General features: G+C 33.9%; 1 protein-coding gene across 2 annotated transcripts in view; it reads left to right on the top strand.

Moving 5' to 3' along the window:
- Positions 1–18,854, top strand: part of Mettl15 (methyltransferase 15, mitochondrial 12S rRNA N4-cytidine) — a 245,656-nt gene that overhangs the window by 15,633 nt on the left and 211,169 nt on the right. The gene's annotated exons all lie outside the window — the stretch shown is intronic.

The raw sequence follows: 18,854 nt of genomic DNA, 5'->3' as shown, positions 1-18,854 counted from the left end.
CAACTCACCAGAATAATAGTTTAATCTCAGGTAAAGGGTGCTATTAGGTACTGCTGTGTTTTTCCCCCTAGTGGTATAATTGTTAGAAGCTTTTCCCCTAGTGTGGTAATGTTTAGGTGGTGGGGCCTTTAAGAGGTGAGGCCTAGTGGGAGGTCCCTGAGTCATTGGAGCTCTGCCCTCAGGAAGGATTAAGGTGCTTTTTGTGGGACCCTGTCTTAACACCCTCCCTCCATATTTTTTGGTATATTATAATTATGCATAGTAATGGTGGGATTCATTGTTACATATTTGTACATACATACAATATAACAATATAACTTGGCCAATATCAGTCCCCAGTGTTTCCACTCTCCTTTCCCTTTTCTCTCCTCCTGGTCCCTTTACTGATCTCCCTTCAATTTTCTTGAGATTCCTCCACACCCATACCTTTCTTTCCTTTTTCCTCTGTGGCTTCCACATATAAGAAAAGATATAACCTCTGACTTTTGAGTTTGGCTTATTTTGTTTAACATGTTCTCAAGTTACATCCGTATTCCTGCAAATAACAGTTTCATTCTTTGTGACTGAATTAAACTCCATTGTGTATATATACCACAATTTCTTTATGCATTCATCTATTGATGGACACCTAGGCTTGTTCCATAATTTGCCTATTTTGAATTTTGCTGCTATAAACATTGGTATGCATGTATTGCTATAGTATGCTGACTTTAATTCTTTAGAATAAATATTGAGAAGTGGTATAGGTAGGTCATATGATGGTCCATTGCTGGTCTTTCGAAGAATCCCCCTACTAATTTCTATGTGATTGTACTAAGTTATAATCTCACCAATGGTGTAAAAGTGTTCCTTTTTCTCCATATCCTCTCCATTATTTATTATTGTTTGTAGTCTCAATGGCTGCCCTTCTAACTTGAGTAAGATGAAATCTCAGTGTGGTTTTGATTTGCATTTCCCTTATTGCTAAAGATGTTGAACATTTTTTTTTCATTTATTTGTTGGCCGTTTGTATTTCTTTTGAGAAGTGTCAATTTAGTTCATTTGCCCATTTATTTATTGGGCTATTTGTGGTTTTTTTGGTGTTAAAAGTTTTTTTTTTTTTCTATAACATTATTTATTTTTTTTATGTGGTGCTGAGGCTCGAACCCAAGGGCCTTGCACATGCTAGGTGAGCACTCTACCACTGAGCCACACTCCCCCGGTGTAAAGTTTTTTGAGTTCTTTATATATTCAGGATTTTGAGTTCTTTACATATTCTGGAGTTTTGAGTTTTTTGCATGATCCTCTATCAGAAGTGTAGCTGGCAAAGATTTTCTCCCATTCTTTAGGTTCTCAATTCACGTTTTGAATTGTTACTTTCGTTGTGCAGAAACTTTTTAATTTGAAGCCATTCCATATGTTAATTCTTTTTCAAAAAAATATTTTCAGTTGTAGATTGACACAGCACCTTTATTTTATTTATTTTCATGTGGTGCTGAGGATGGAACCTAGTGCCTCACATGTGCGCTCCACCACTGCAGTACAGCTCCAGGCCCCATTTGTTAATTCTTGGTATTACTAATATTAGGAGTTCTATTGAGATAGTCTTTAATTGCATCAGTATGTTGGAGTGTTGACCTACATTTTTTCCTAGGAGTTACACAGTTACTAATTCCTAGATGTTTGATTCATTTTGAGTTGACTTTTGTGCAGGCTGAGATAAGGATCTAGTTTTACTTTTTTACATATGGAAACCTAGTTTTCCCATTTACTTAAAAAAGTTATTTTTTCTCCAATATATATTTTTGATACATTTTCAAGAATAAGATGACTTTATGTGGATTTGTTACTGTGAATCCTGCTTTAATTCTTTTCTCCCTCACTTTAAAAAATTGGTGCATTATAGTTGTGCATATGGTGGAAATTGTTGTTACATATTCTTACATCCACACAATCTAATGACATAAGTTGACCAATGTCACTCTCCATCATTTACCTCTTTCTCGCCTCTTCTTACCTACCTTCTAGTCTGTTTCCTATATTCTAGTGATCTCCCTTTGGTTTTCATGAATTTACCTACCCCATACCCTGCCCACCTGTTTTCTGTTCCTTTTCCCTCTGTAATTTCTGCATATGAGAGTAAACATAAGACCCTTGCTAGCAATTATTATTGTTTGTATTCTTGATGACTGCCATTTTGCCCTTTTAATAATTGGGTTGTTTATTTGGTGTTAAGTTTTTTGAGTTCTTTATTTAGATTTTATTCCTCTGTCAGAAGAGTAGGTAGCAAAGATTTTCTCCCTTTCTGTAGGTTCTCTCTTCACATTCTGAATTCTTTCCTTTGTTGTGCAGAACTTTAAAATTTAATGACATCTTATTTATTAACTCTTGACCTTATTTTCTTAGCTTTGGGAGCCCTGACTTATGGTTGTTAGTCTGCAGAGAGGGCTTTCTGACAGAGCTGTGGCATTTGGGAGAAGAAAGCTGCCAATTTAAAGGAGGACACCAGCAGAATTAGTACTGTAACTTCACTTTTCCCTCTTCCTATGAACTGCTGGTGTCTCCCATTGTTTCTTTCAGCCAGTAGGTAAAATGAAAGGTAAAATGAAGATATCCATACCCATTTATGATATTCACTTTGATAATTACAAATAATTTATTAATTTTTAATGACTCTGAAGGAGGATATAGTCCCCAATTTTCATTTTCTTTTCTAGAAACTGAGGTTTCTAAAACCTGACATTTTCAAAATCTTATCATTACTTAGGAGAAGTATATGAACTGGAGGCAGGGTCAGGTGGTTATTTTTGTTATATCTCATAACCTCTGTATACTTATATCAAACAACGGAATGCTTCTATTATCAAAGTAATAACCAAAGGCCATCTTTTCTATAGTGAATTTTCTGGGGAATTATAATTTGATGTAGTCACTCCCTTTTCTAATTTGAAAAGTGTTTCTTTCTTACAGCATTTATCTTTTCATAGTATTACTACTATGGTAGTCTTTATGTAGAACATAGAGACCTAAGGAAATAAAAACCCTGGGAGAAGTATAAATCCATCTTCTTACATACCACCTAACCCATAGCCATCAAAGTCATTTGCTCTTTAAGTGAAAGAAAGCCCACCTCTTTTTGCCATAAATTCATAAACTACTTTGTATACTGGCTCTTCATCAATTCCAGATTAAGACGATTAAATTTTATTCAGTGTCTCTTTATTCTAACATTCCACCAAACAAACCTTTAAATGAAAGATAAAATCTTTTGGTTGTTTGTTATCCCCACCATATTTATTTTGGTAATCTCTAGATCTCTCAACAAGTTGACAAACACATAAAAATTCAATAGATTCTTATTGATTTAATTTTTAAAAATTCAATAGATTCTTATTGATTTAATTTTAAAAAATTATTTTATATCATGTCCCTGCCCCCAGTAATTTGATATGACTTTTCCCCAAGTCTTAAATGTACAAAAACAAATATCAAAATGTGAGTATAGTTTTCTTCCACAATTCAGTAGAATCAATATAGTATTAGGCCAATTAGATCAGGATTTTTTTTTTTTTTTTTTTGTGTGTGTGTGTATGTGTGTATGGTGTGTGGTTTTGTTTTTTGTGGCAGTGGGGCATCATTGAAGAGCTTGAAGATAAGGAGTGACTTAGTTAAATTTCTATTTTTTATAGGCTACTTAGATGGCAGGTAGTTTGTTTATGGGCAGGAGGCTAGTATATTCTATTAAAGATAATAAATGTTTGAACCCAAACAGTGGTAATCAAGAATATTGAAGGAAGGAATTGAAAAAGCAGTAGTGGTGATGAATTGGATGAATAAGGAAGAAAGCCTGATATCCTATGTTTTTCTGTGAGTAACCAGATGACGAGTACTGCTGCATGATATGGAGAACTGGTGAAGGAAAATCAGGTTTAGGGATGGTGAATTAAATTTTAGATTTGAGCATATGAAGTATCTAAGGGAAATCTATGTATTCCTGTCCAGAAGGCAGTTTGCAGGAATATTCTGAAGAGAATGTTGGAAGAGAAGATAAGATTAGCAATAATAATTTAAGGATCTGTTGGAAGGCATTGTTGAAATTAAAAAAGGAATGAGGTTAATCATTGAATGAATGTTAAAAAATTGATCTCCATTTATTGATTGGGATTTTTTTTTTGGGTGCTTAGCTTTTTGAGTTCTTTATATACACTAAAGATTAGTGCTCTCTCTGATACGTGAGGGGTAAAGATTTTCTACCAAGATGTAAGCTGTCTATTCACCTTACAGATTGTTTCTTTGCTGAGAAGAAACTTTTGAGTTCATCCCGTTCATTGATTCTTTTAATTCTTGTGCCAAAGGAGTCTTACTAAGGAAGTTGGGGCCTAATCCCACAGGATGCAGATTAGAGCCTACTTTTCCTTCTCTTAGATGCAGGTCCTCTGGTTTTATTCCTAGGTCCTTGATCCATTTTGAGTTGAATTTTGTACACGGTGAGAGAGAGAGGTTTAATTTCATTTTGGTGCAAATGGATTTCCAGTTTTCCCAGAACCATTTGTTGAAGAGGCTATCTTTTCTCCAATGTGTGTTTTTAAGCACCAAAAACCCAAATAACCCACTCAATAAATGGGCCAAGGACCTGAATAGACACTTCTCAGAAGATGATATACAATCCGTCAACAAATATATGAAAAAATGTTCATCATCACTAGCAATCAGAGAATTGCAAATCAAAACCACTCTAAGATTTCATCTCACTCCAATCAGAATGGCAGCTATTATGAAGACAAACAACAATAAGTGTTGGCAAGGATGTGGGGACAAAGGTACACTCATACGTTGATGGTGGAACTGCAAATTGGTGTAGCCAATATGGAAAGCACTATGGAGATTTCTTGGAAAATTGTGAATGAAACCACTATTTGACTCAGCTATCCCTCTCCTCAGTCTATACCCAAAGGACTTAAAAAAAGCATACTACAGGGACACAGCCACATCAATGTTTATAGCAGCACAATTTACAATAGCTAAACTATGGAAGCAACCTAGATGCCCTTCAGTAGATGAATGGATTAAAAAAATGTGGCATATATACACAGTGGAATATTACTCAGCAATAAAAGAGAATAAAATCATGGCATTTGTAGGTAAATGGATGGAATTAGATAAGATAATGCTAAGTGAAGTTAGCCAATCCCCAAAAGACCAAATGTCGAATGTTTTCTCTGATATTAGGAGGCTGATTCATAGTTGGGTAGGGAGGCGGAACATGGGAGGAATAGACAAACTCTAGATAGGGCAGAGGGGTGGAACGGGAAGGGAGGGGGCATGGGATTAGAAATGATGGTGGAATGTGATGGACATTATTATCCAAAATACATATATGAAGACATGAATTTCTGTGAGTATACTTTGTATACAACCAGAGATATGAAAAATTGTGCTCTATATGTGTAATAAGAATTGTAATGCATTCTGCTGTTATATATAAATAAAAATTAATTAAAAAATTGTGCTCCAAAGATGGGAACTACATAGAAATTAGCATATTATGAATTCAGTGCCAGAAGACAATGTAAGGAAGGAGAGAGAGAGGGGGAACTGTAAAAAAAATATGCAGAGAGCCAAAACACTGGTAGCAAGGAAATAGTTTTAAGACACAGGGCTATCAACAGTGGCAGATGAACCCGAATTTCATAAAGCTAGAGCTAAGAAATATTTTTGAGTTGATAATTAAATGGTTACCTTAGGGAGAACAGTTTCAATGGGTTAATGAATGGTTCAGTGGGAATCAGTTCTTGTATGGAAAATACAGGAAGGAAAAGCAAGTCTAAATGTAGTTGAAAAATTTGGATGAGAAGATGAGGTGAGAAGTGGATAATGAATTTTCAAAGAAGGCTTTTGTGTACTTGTGTACAAATGTGTGTTTATGGGTAAATAGGTATTTCCTTTGTAAGGATTCAGTCGACCAGAGTAGAAGCTTGAAAGTCTAGGTGAGGTAATATCTGGTAAAGGCTGGAGAATCTTGATTCAAGGATATAATGTATAAAAAATTGTTCTTGGGTAGAAGAGAATTATTTTTTTTCATTTAGGACTTGAAATAAGAGTAAGTGATTAAAGATATTTTTATGGACGATAGATCAGAAGAATTGAGAGAAATCCAGTCTGACGGCCTCCATTTTCATAATAAAGTCAAAGACAATGTTGGTAAATATTACATGTTATTGGAAGAGATCATTGAGGTAGGGGTTTGAGGATATTGTTAAAAATTTACAATAATCATTTTGTGTGATTTCTTTGAGTAGTACTTAGCTGTCAAATAGAGGATTAATTTGTGAATTTATTAGATGAAATGGTTTTTTTCTCTGTGTAAAAATAATTTGAGCATTAATCTGAGATTATGGTTTAGTTGATGAGACAGGAGTTCAAAGGAAAGAAAGGTTGATAGAGAGAAAATGGTTCTTGAGACTCTGTTGAGATCTAGACTGGTTTGGGGTGCAAGACAGTCCATGAAGGGCTCTCATAGATTGAGAATGCAAAGGAGGAATGAGGAGAATTTTCTAAGTGTTGGTTTGCTGATAGGGAGGCTCTAGTAGAGAGATAGAAAGTAATTGGTGAGGCGCACAAGCTAAGAGGCGAGAACTGCAATAGAGTAATAGGTTCAGGAATATTTGAATCAACAGTAAAAAATGTGGGTACAGTGTAGTGGTTAAAAAAAGCATGGGCTCTGGATCTCTGCTATTGATTAGACAAGGTCCATTATCTCTCTGTGCTCAATTTTCATTTGCAGAATGGAATGGTAGTTCCTATCTTATTGGAATATTTTGAGGGCTTAACAATATTTCCATATAAAGTGGGTATAATGTGTCTGGCACATAGTAAACACTCTGTATTTCTGATTATTTCTTATTGATACATCTGGAATGAAGCAGAGAACAATATGATTTGGGGCAGTGGGGATGAGAGAGGGAGAAAATGAAAACATAAGCAGGTGTGCCCATGCAAGAACTAAATTAGTTGTGATTTAAAGAATAGAGTATTTGAATTTAAAATTTCAGAGTTAGAATGGGTTGATATGATTGAAAAGTCTAGCAGTTGATTGTGAGAGGTGAAAGTCATTAGATTTGAAATGGACATATTGATGAAGTATCAGAGTTTTGTATTCATAAATAGAAAAAATGAATGCATTATCTGCAAAGGCATGTTGTATTATCCACTTAAATATGACCGACTGGCATTGTTAATGTGACTTGATTTTCTGAAATTGAAAAATAGTAAAGTTCTGCTTAATTTATGTGTAAATACATGCCTAGAAAATTCAGCGTATATTAAATCTTTATAAAAAGAACTGTGTGTAAATATACAAAGAGTGCATGTTCTCATGTGGAAGTCAAATAAATTGATTTCATAGAGTAGAATAGTGATCACTAGAGATTAGGAAGGGGGGAAAGTGGGCATATAGAGAGATCAGATAATAGGTACCAAAATACAGTTAGATTGGAAGACTAAGTTCTGTGTTTTAAATAGACTAAGTTCTGTAGCTTAAAATTTATTATATGTTTTGTAAACAAACTAGAAGGGAAGAGTTCATAGGTTTCCAACACAAGTAATAAATGTTTAAGATAGAAGTGGATTACCCTGATTTTTTTTGTGTGGTGGTGGGGGCCTACTGGGGATTGAACTCAGGGTCACTTGGACCCTGAACCATATCCCCAGCCCTATTTTGTATTTTTATTTAGAGACAGGGCCTTGCTTTGTTACTTAGTACCTCACTTTTGCTGAGGCTAGATTTGCACTGTCAATCCTCTTGCCTCAGTCTCCCAAGCTGCTGGGATTACAGATGTGCACCACCATGCCTGGATGACCCTGATTTGATTACTAACTATTGTATGCATATATCAGATTGTCACACTATACTCTCTAAGTATGTACAACTTACATGTCAATTTTTTTTTTTAAAAGCATGATATTAAAAATGAAGTTTGGTTTCAGGCTTAGGCAAATGTTTCTGTCCCCCTTCATAAATAGACATTTTAAGTCATGCAAAATTTGGATCATTTTATTTTGTAGTAATGCACAATGCGTTCATGTACTGCAGGATACACCATATTCTTCTGCCTCACCTGTTAAGTGCCAATGGCATCCTACAGTTCTTTTATCATAGGCAAACACATTTTTAAAATTCCTACATTGAACATTACTAGGTTAGGGAAAAGAGGGCAGAAAGCAATATGTGTATTAAACCTAGTGAGAAGGTTTAATTTTGCACAGTGATCATGATATAGGGATGTGAGATAGAGAACCAACTGGCAACTGAATTTTAGGTAGAATCCTGGTAAAATTGCTGTGGTATAAGGTGGTTAAATTTTCTTTCCATCGCCACCTTCTGCCCATGTTTATCTCTTCCCCTAAGTTACCCCTACTCTAGGTATATCTGGTAGCCTGGTTATTTTAACACTTGATCCAAATAAGAATTCTTCATTGTATTTGGTAAAGAATATAATTTACACCTGAATTTTCTTTTAACTAAATTTGTGTTTCTGTTCTTTCTACTATCATTTCAGGTATTTCTTTTCCATCAAAAGACAGGTGCAAATGCCTGACTTTCCAATGAAAATGTTTATTTCTCTTATTTTTTCTTGCTATACATAAATGAGTTGCATAAAAATGTATTGTTAGAGTTCTGTTTGCTTGTGAGCGTATTCAGATGCACTAAGATGCAGTGCAGTCAATGAAGATAGTCACTGCAGTTTCATCTTAAAACTGATAACCTTACTAGAATACTCTGTGGTTAGTTTTAAGTGTTTTTGTTGTTTTGAAAGTATCATCTCATTTATGGCAGATTACTTCTGGTGATCCTAATCAAACACACTATTAGTGCTAGACATAGTGGTGCACTCCTGTAATCCCAGCACCTTGGGAGGCTGAGGCAGGAGGATTGCAAGTTCAAAGCCAGCATCAGCAGTTTAGCGAGGCACTACACAACTTAGCTAGACCCTGTCTCTAAATAAAAAATAAAAAGGAGGGTTGGGGATGTGGCTCCGTGGTTAAGCACCTCTGAGTTCAACCCCTGGAACCAAAACAAACAAACAATAAAACCCACAACTACTGCTTTCAAAAGATCAGTGTCATAAAATCTATAAAATTGGACAATTTCAGTATTGTGTTTTGTTGTAAATTAGGTGATTTCTGTAATGTGGAACAGTATTTTTTATTTTAAATAAATATTTAGGATGATAAAAAAATGATCTTTTACAACTAAGGAATTAAACTAGGTATGATGAGGTTTTTAGCTTTCCTTGAGAAGTAAAAGTCATAGTAAAGAAACATATGTGTGCCTTGTGAAATGTATTCCTAGTTTTAATCTTTTCCCTAGAGGAAATAGCCCTTACCACAGAAATCATGGTGAATAGCATTAATTGTTTTGCTTCTTGGGTCTTCCTGCAGAGAGAAGCTAGAGTTGTAAAAAACCTCTTTTTTTGCCCAATAAAGGTCATAGCAATAGACATGGTCTTGAAATGGAACACTTAATGGTCACATAGCTGATTTAAATGGTTCTGTGTAATTATATCACAATTATATTCATGGGTAGCATCTCTTTAATGTCACTTTTTTTTCCTTATTAAAATGTGTATCATTTTTGTGTGAGGAAAATTAGATATTTCATAAAATCCAATTTATTCTTGTTCCTTAACATTAATACATTAGTGTATGTTTTAAACTGGTAGAAAATAATTTGTGCTCTGTAGTTTTTGTTTTTGTTTTTTTCTCACATCTTGAATCAACTAAATCAGTTAATTTCATTTGCTTTCTTTTTACCACTTCAGTGCTAGGGATTGACTCCAGGGCCTTGTGTGTGCTAGGCAAATTGCTCTACCACTGAGCTATTTCCCTTTTTGGCTCACCTGCTTTTTAAGTTCATCATGTGGGACATTTGCCCCATGAGATTTTCATAAAGTATAATTGAGTTTATATTAAATGAGTTTTCCAATGATCTGCCCTTTGACAGTTGACTTAAGTGTGGAATGTGGTATATTATAGAAGTATTGCTTCACTTTTAATACATTATATAGTGATTTATTATTTTGTTTGCTTGTTTGTATTTTATAAGCACAGACTCCTAAAAAGTTCTGTGAAAATCAAATTTCAAATACTCTTATTTCTGCTTTATAAGCTAAGAATGTTTTATTTGAACTTAGAGTACTCAATTGAAGTTTATTCATAAAAATTTCCTGTGATTGAAGAGATGTATTTTTAAAATTTTCACTATTTTCCCAGATTTGTAAGTCCACAGACTTATTAGGATAATGAGGCATGAAGAATTTAATTACAGTTTCTAAGTGTTATTAAATAAAGTTTTGATTGGTGACATTTAGAAATGTTAGAAAGGACAAAATCCTAACTCTGGGTATAGTTTAATTGTCTTCTAATTGAAAGAGAAAAGGTAAGATCTTAGAGGGTACAGTAGTTTTATAATCTTTTCTTCTTTAGAATATTTTGATTTTGAATATAAATTTATATTCTTTAGAATATAAATTGATTTTGAAATATCTGTTGAAGTAGTTGGACTAGAAATGGTGGTTGAAGGGTACCTGGTGGTTGCAGAATGTTTTAAAGGGTTTTGTTTGTTTGTTTCAGGAAAGAATGCCTTGGGGATGGGAGTTGTGAATCATTAAGTATAGGATTTCAAGGCAATTTGGGGCTTATTGTAGTCACTTTTAATCTAGGTCCTAGGGTTTAATCTATTGGGGAAGATTTCAGAAAAAGAGTAAATTTGTTAACACACTTCAGTAGCCAGTTTACAAGATGGCTTCCATTAATCTTTATCTCCTGATACTCATACTCCTCTTATGTAGTTCCCTCACACTTTGAATTGGGTTGGCCTGTATAACTAATAAAATACAATGGAGAAGATGATGTGTGACTTCTGAAGTTTAGTCATAAAAGAAATTGTGGGTTCTTCCATGCTATCCCTGGATTGCTTGCTTTGCAAAGGTTAGCTGCCATGCTGTTAAGATGCTTAAATAGCCCATGGGAAACCTTCCTAATGTAGAACTAAGACTCCCTTTAATAATCAGCACTAGGTAGGTGTGTATGTGAGCCATTTGGAGATTGAGCTGTCTTGGAGACAGATCCTCAAGCCCCAACAAGTCTTTACATGAATTGCAATGCTAGGGAACACTGTGACTACTACTTTGTGAGAGAACCCAAGCCAGAATCACCTAGTTAGGCTGCTGAAATTTTTTGAATTTCTGGTTCATAGAAATTGAGATAATAAATGTTCATGGTTTTAATTTTGTTCATGGCTCTAAATGTTCATGGCTCTAAATTTTGGGGTGATTTGTTATGCAGCATAGAGGACTAATGTACCCAAAAATTAAAGCAAAGTTGTAGCTTTCGTGAATGCCATAGAGGAAAGGTTTTCACCGTAATGAGAGCCACTGACAGTCTTAGGATTTAGTATGGGGATTTGAGAAAGACTTGTGAATTTAGATCCAAAGAACAGAAAAGAAGCTAGTGCTGTGTTGCAGGCCTATGATCCCAGCTACTAGGGAGGCTGAGGCATTGCAAGTTCAAGGCCAGTTTGAGCAATTTAAGTAAGACCTTGTCTCAAAAATAAATAAATAAAAGACTTGGGGATCTACCTTAATGGTAGAGTACCACTATATTCAATCCCACCTACAACAAAATAACAACAGCCTCCACAACAAAGAAAGAAAGAAAGAAACAAAAAATAATAGGAAAGAATATGCCAACAGGAACAGCCTGTGACATGGCCCTGGTGTGTGGTAAAAGAAGAGCACTTTTGAGAAATTGGAAGATTAGTATGCCTAAGTTTAGACAGCAAAGAAGAGAAGGAAAGAGATCAGAAATTGCTAAGCCTGAAGCTGTATTAAGTATTTAAAAGTCATGAGGAATCATTGAAAAATTTGAGCAAAATATATGGGATAACTAGATAGATTTTTTTTTTATTTTTTGAATTTTGGTGGTACTGGGGTTTGGACCCAGAAATGCTCTACCACTGAACTCTGTTCCTAGTTCTTTGTATTTTTTTTTTTTTTACTTTGAAACCAGGGCTCACTAAGTTTCTGAGGCAGGCTTCAAACTTGCAATTCTCCTGCCTCAGCCTCCTGAGTCACTGGGATTACAGGCATGCTTCATACATAGGTATCTTGTGAGGAACATTCAGATTGCTTTGTGGAGACTAGATTTAGAAATTGAGGGCTGGGAGTGGACTGTGTAAGAGTGAAAAGAATTAAAGAGATCAGTTAGAAAGCAGTTGTGTTTATTGAAAAGATGAGAGTTTGGAATGGAGTAATAGTTTGGTTTTGGATGTAGATTAAACAGAATTTGACAAGGAATTAGGTAAAGGACATGTAGAACTGTTAGAGGTAGGTAGGTGTTTTGGTCTTGTTGTTAGATAAATGAGGACCTTTTTTTTTTTTTTCCCTCAGAAGGTCTCATATTTTGTTTTTGGCATGTTTTTAGATATGTTTCACATAGCCAAGATGGACTTTTGAGTGCTTGGTAGATATGTAATTTAGGTCTGAGAATTAGACAAGTTTCCCATAACCCATGTGATACAGTCCTTGAGGAGTCTTTGGTCAAAACAATAGAGTCCATTAAAACAATAGTTAGTCCAAAATAATGGAAGTCCTTTATATATTTCTCAAAAAACAGGAAAGCAAATTTTAATTCCCAGTAGTACTTTCTGATGTTGCTCTTATTCCCCTTTTCAATCTCTGTCTTCATCAAATGCCACTGTTTTTTCATCTTCATTTTCCCCAAACTCCTGAAGAAATTATCTCTTTATTCCTATCCATACTACCATGCTAACTTTTGTTTCTTATTCAGTTTTCATTTTTTGCTCCCTCCCCTTTATTATTTAAATTCATGTGATTGTTCCTGTTTTGACAACACTAGGGTTTCCCTGCAGTGGAGGGTAAGGAAACAAACTTGGAAGCACAAACCTGGATGTTCTTTTGATGGTTTAGAGATACACTTGTCAAGGAACACTTTTGGGAAAATGGCACATGAATGATTTTTGTCATGTAACTGAATTATCAGCAAATAAGTGAAAATTGAAGCCAAGAGCCTAGGTGAATTTTGCCTTGTCACTGAGTATATGAAATGGTGTCTTGATTCTTGAATAGTTTCATTATTTAATAACTTGGTTAAGGAAGATGAACCTAGGGATGATCGATTAAGATCTATTGACTTCTGACTGAAATTTCTGAGTTAAGCCCTGTTTCTGGCTTCATTCTGTCTCTTTGGAAAGCCTTCCCAACATTTCATTTCCAGTTTAGGTTCTTCTCCAGCAGGAACTGATAGCCTCTTATCATCCTTATTGTTACTATATTTATTTATTTAATTTCATGTGATGCCCAATAGTCTAACCACTGGGAGAATGAGAGACAAGTTCACCATTATATCCTCAGTAACTATTACCTTATCTTTTTTGTAATGGGACTCATTAAGCACTTGTTTAATTAATTCAGTCAAGTATTCTCGTTAGACTCATTGTTTCACATGTGTATGTCAACATTTCCTGCTTAGCTTACTGTCAAAGTATATGGACCTGCTCTTCAGTAAATAACATAATAGGTTCTTGTCTTAGATTATGACTTCGAGCTCTCTGCTAACTTATACCTATAAAATGTTTGGGGAAAATAAAATTTATGAAGACTGGGACATGCTTGGACCATATCAGTGTCACATTTCTAGAATTGGTTTTACTGAATTGTGCTTTTCTAATATTCTATAGGTTATAATGAGGGAATATTAAAACTAATACAACTTATAAACTCATTATTATGTTTACTGTAGGAGTGGAGGAGGAGATTATAGTTTACTGTGATTTCTTTATGAGGACTGACAAGAGTTGTTTTTCAAGGTGTATTAGTAAAAAAGTGTATTTTGTACCACGAGAATTTGTACATATCAACCTAAAAAGCAAATTGAGGCAGATTGAGTGTGACAATGAAAAATTTATTCTAGCCAACATGAAGATTGCTTCCCAGGGAAAAATACAAATTCTAGAATAAGTGCTCTCAAAATTATATCTGAGGCGGGTCTTATTTTATAGATTAAAACAAAACAAAAACAAAAACGTCAGCACAAGGTTCTGGGTTCAAGCTTTAGCATTCTACTCCCCCACCCCCCCAAAAAAGGACAAGGATAGATTATAGCAAACAAGTTGTTACAGTTGATGGGTCATCAGTCACTAATTATATATGCTAGGTGAGAACTATAGTAAATAGTTAGGAATGGTAGCACATGCCTATAATCCCTGCTACTTGGGAGGCTGAAGGAGGAGGATCACAAATTCAAGGCAGGCCTGGGCAATTTAGTAAGACCCCGTCTCAAGATTATAAAGAATAAAAATTAAAAGGGCTTGGATGCAACTTAGTAGTAGAGTGCTCCCAGATTCAATCTCTATTATCAGAATAAAAAGAAAAAGAACTGTTCTAAGCAGGAAAAAGGCATTCTCCAAGTTATATATTACTCTAATGGCATTAGTAAGTCTGTAAGAAACTAAGTTGAAGTGATTAAAGGTTAAAATTAAACATACCATGAGACTTTGGATTGCAGTAGCACATGACTGCCGTCCTAGAATCCATGTCCACCAAGCCTGATAAGAGTTTGTTAATCTTTTTAAATTTACGTTTTTATACGTATGTGTTTGTATGTATATTTATTTTTTTTTAAAGAGAGTGAGAGAAGAGAGAGAAGAGAGAGAAAGAATTTTTAATATTTATTTTTCAGTTTTCGGGGGACATAACATCTTTATTTTTATGTGGTGCTGAGGTTTGAACCCAGCACCCTGCACATGCCAGGTGAGCACGTTACCGCTTGAGCCACATCCCCAGCCCTTAATTTTTTATGAATGCGGTAAATGATGAAACTGTTCCTGTTTCTCTCTTTTCAGTGACTTTCAGGAAACTGAGATAAATTTGTGGACTGCTTTTATGTAAAGACATAAGAATTTTGTGTTTTATATTTTGAATAATAGTCATACTACTGATTTCAATTTTGTACTTTGGAAATTCTTCCTTTCTTTATTGCCATCTTCATTCCCTTCACATCTTTTTTCACTCTTTTTACTTATTTTTGTAAGTGACCTGAGGTCTTTTTTTAAATCAGAATATTAACAATTACATTATAAACATCTGTACGTAATAGATTTCTTATTGGTAATTTGTTTGGAAACTGATTTGGTGCTTACCTTGATTTATCTCATGGATCTTCTGACTGACTGTAGCATGTGGAGTATCCTGTTTTATATATTCCATGTTCTGAATACAGGGTCTTTTTTGTTTTCCTTTTGGGGAGTGATCTTTCATTCCTCTATTCTGTGGTCCTCTACCCATTTTTTCAACCCCTAAGCATTTCAAAACAATTTTAAAAATAATTGCTTATATTATAAATCTTTGATTTAATAAATAGAATTAGAGGTAAATGTCATAATAAAAGCAAGGAAAGCTAATTATTGTCCTCTTTTTAATGTTATGTTTTGTAGTTTTATTTGAGGAACCATTTTAATCATTCATATTAATCCTAGAAAAGATAGTCATGATAAGGATAAACTAAATCTCAAAGAAATATATGAAAATTCCTATGGGATAAATTTATATGACAATTTTAGGTATCTGTTCATGTCTAAATTTTGTTTCCACTCTTATTTTAAAGACTTAGGTAATATGGGATATTAAAATATGATGACTAAGGTGAGGTTAATTGAACTGTTTAATGTTGGTTATATTTTTTATATCCTCTAATAATGTAGAAGACAACTAGCATTTTTTAGAGATGTATTTGCAAAACTGATTTTAAGATAATGTATTTTCATTGTGTTGTTAACAAATTAAACTTTTTAAGCTATTTCTGACTGTGAAAGCTTTTTGGAAAGTTGTTCCATATTCTTCCGGTCATCTAAAATTATCACAGGGGTTTAACTAAGAAGGTTGGTGAACCTTCTTTCCTTTTGATCTTGTATCCTGGCGGGTGCTTGGATATTTCTTGTGTAAGAAAAGTTTTGGTGGATGAGTCAGTGCACTGAGTCATAGGCAGCATGAAGCCTCTAGTGTTCTATACTAACTAATTGGAAACAGTTTCAAAATTAATTAAGGCGCAGTTGTCAGCTCAGTGTTACTGATTGACATCCCACCAAAGTATTTTGTCTTTTGGCAACTTGCTTAATTATTCTTTGATATTTAGGTTTTTGTTTAGCTTTATGAATTTTTAAAAATCTGTTGAATAGATCTATGGTTACCATGTTCATTTTTTAGAGCCCTTTTATGAACCTTCTGTCATTTGCGTTTAATTTCTTCCTTGTTTGATGCCTTTTCTGCCTTAAAGAAACATTCAATACAATTCCTTTTCTTTTTATCTTGCTAATTTATCAGTCTGTGAGAGAAGTCTTTTAAGCTCCACAGAAACTACTTCATACAATAATGATATATTGATTTGTCATATAAGAGCCCACTCTCCAACTAAGCACTATGTATTTTATTTAATAAAAACAAACATAAATGGCTTGCTAAGATTCCTTTACATTGCATTAGTTTGAACTTAATAAATTCATATAAAATGGCATTTTTAAAGGAATCTGTTTCATCATTGGGCTTATATTTGTCTGAAAGAAGGCATTTCATTTACATAAAACATTTGGCATGGAGGAGTTAAGTGTTCATGTTTACAGAAGGTTAAACAAAAGGAAGTCAAGAATAGGAGAGTATTTTGGCTGAAGAGAACATGTGTGTTTTGGCAAGATGATATGATACTATAGTGAATTACTGAGGAAAATAAGAAAAAGAAGAGAACTTACAAATAAGTGCCTACTAGCTTTCAGGTAATATTATATGTTATTTCTCTGAATCCTCCCATCATCTCCATGAGATTGGAATTATTTACCCATGAGCAAATAAATGTAGAACTTGAAGTCCAATAACTTAATAACTTACTTTAAGTCTTCAACAGCATCAGTATAGTAAATGCCTTTAGTAATCTATGACAACACTTCTGGTGATATGTAGTTCCAGATATGAGCATTATGCCAGATGAAAATAAAGGAGGAGTATTTGGTATAGTTATATAATAAGACAATAAATGGATTACAACTCTTTAGTCATTCCTCTTAAATATTATTTTTGAAGTTATTAATTTAAAATTTAAGATACATTTTAGAATTGATGACATTAATTAAATTATACATCTTATAATTTAATTAGCAGCATTTTTTCTTCATGTTACATAAAATTAATGCTGTTTCTTATAATCAGTATCAACTTAGATTTAATGAAATAAAGTATACAATCTTTGATGAAGTACAGAATATGGTCTTTCTTACTTCTTAGAAATTAAGAACAAAGGCAACCATTTGACCTATTGACCTGTTTGTTTTTCATTTATAATCCCTGAACTTTGTATTGATGAGATTATCTTACAAAAAATTCCATGGTGAAATACGTTTTAGAAACACAATATAAGGACTGGAGCTATATATAGCTCAGTGGTACAGTGCTTGCCTTGCAGGCTTCCAGCACTTCATACAAACAAACATAATCTTTCTCATAGTAATTCTTAGATCCACCTGCTTGTAAGAATTCTACCAAAAAATCCAAATATTTTTAATTTTGTTTAACCATTTATTGTATAAATATATTTGATCATGAAGTCCCCTAATCCTCCCTCTTTCTTAATCAGCTTTTCAAAGGGCATTGTGAATGCATACACAGAACTTAATGATCTACCTGTGTAACTTTGGGAAGTAGTGGGTTGCACATTCTCTTGCATAAAAGTAAGTATCATAAGTTAGCAGTTAACCTTTTTGAAAGTCAACAGTTTTTTTTTTCCAGTCTCTTGCCCACCTTTTATTTAAATTTAATTAATTAATCATTTTTTTTATGTTCATGGATTGGCCTCAATCACATTATTAATTCCTTATTTGCCTTTAATTTTTTCTTGCCTATAATTTCTTATAGTTTTTCCTCATTTGCTAGCAAAATAGCAACATTTGAGATATTAACTAGGTGTTTAGAGTTTTATTAGTTTTTTGGTAAAGCATAAATTGCTGAGGAAAAAAATCCATTTCTGGCATTTTATGACATCTAAAGGTCAGTAGGTTAGAGAAGCCTTATTTCCATATTTTATACTGATTGCTTTAAAGATATAACATTTTTCATTTGCAAGGACTCAGTAAGGAGAAGCAACTCTCCATTATCTGGTATTTTTCTTAGTTCTTTCTTCAGTCCCTGGCTCCGCACTCTTCTTCTTCTGTATTTCCCTGTGTCCTGTCTCTAAAATCTAGATAATTTACTCCCCAGTTCTGTATGTTGTCAGGATTATTTATTTAATCCTCTAATGGTCATTCATGGCTATTTTCTTTTTCTTTTTTGTTTGGTTTTTATTTTATGAAGTTGCTTTTGGAGCCCCACTTTTGCCTTTTTTTTTTTTACAAGACAGCCTAAGTCTTTGACTTTATGCCTAACCTAAACAAATATTTTTTTTTCCCCACCTTCTTTGTCATGCCAATAGATCATCATGTTTCTTAAGTCATCAAAGGATTCAGGTACACTGATTTTATTGTTAACTCTTTCCAGTTTCTTCCTTTTTTATATATGGCATTTGTAGTTATGGTTTATGCATATGGTGGTCAATCTTGTCTGCAAGTATTCTTGAGTTTGTGTTTTGTTCTACTGTTGTGGACATCATAGTGCTTAAATATTCTGTTTTTAAGGCCTCTGTGATCTCAGCAAGGAAAAAGCCTCTAATTCATAACTTACTGCAATCATAGCATATAAAAAGTGCCAAAATAGTATATGAAAGGATTTGGGAAATGAAGTTAGAATTGTGGATTGGTACCAGATTGTGTAGCTAAT

This window comes from Marmota flaviventris, chromosome 9 (genome assembly GCF_047511675.1).
Source record: "Marmota flaviventris isolate mMarFla1 chromosome 9, mMarFla1.hap1, whole genome shotgun sequence".
Lineage (NCBI taxonomy): Eukaryota > Metazoa > Chordata > Mammalia > Rodentia > Sciuridae > Marmota > Marmota flaviventris.
Note: the sequence above shows the minus strand (reverse complement) of the source record. Positions and strands in the feature narration are given on the sequence as shown.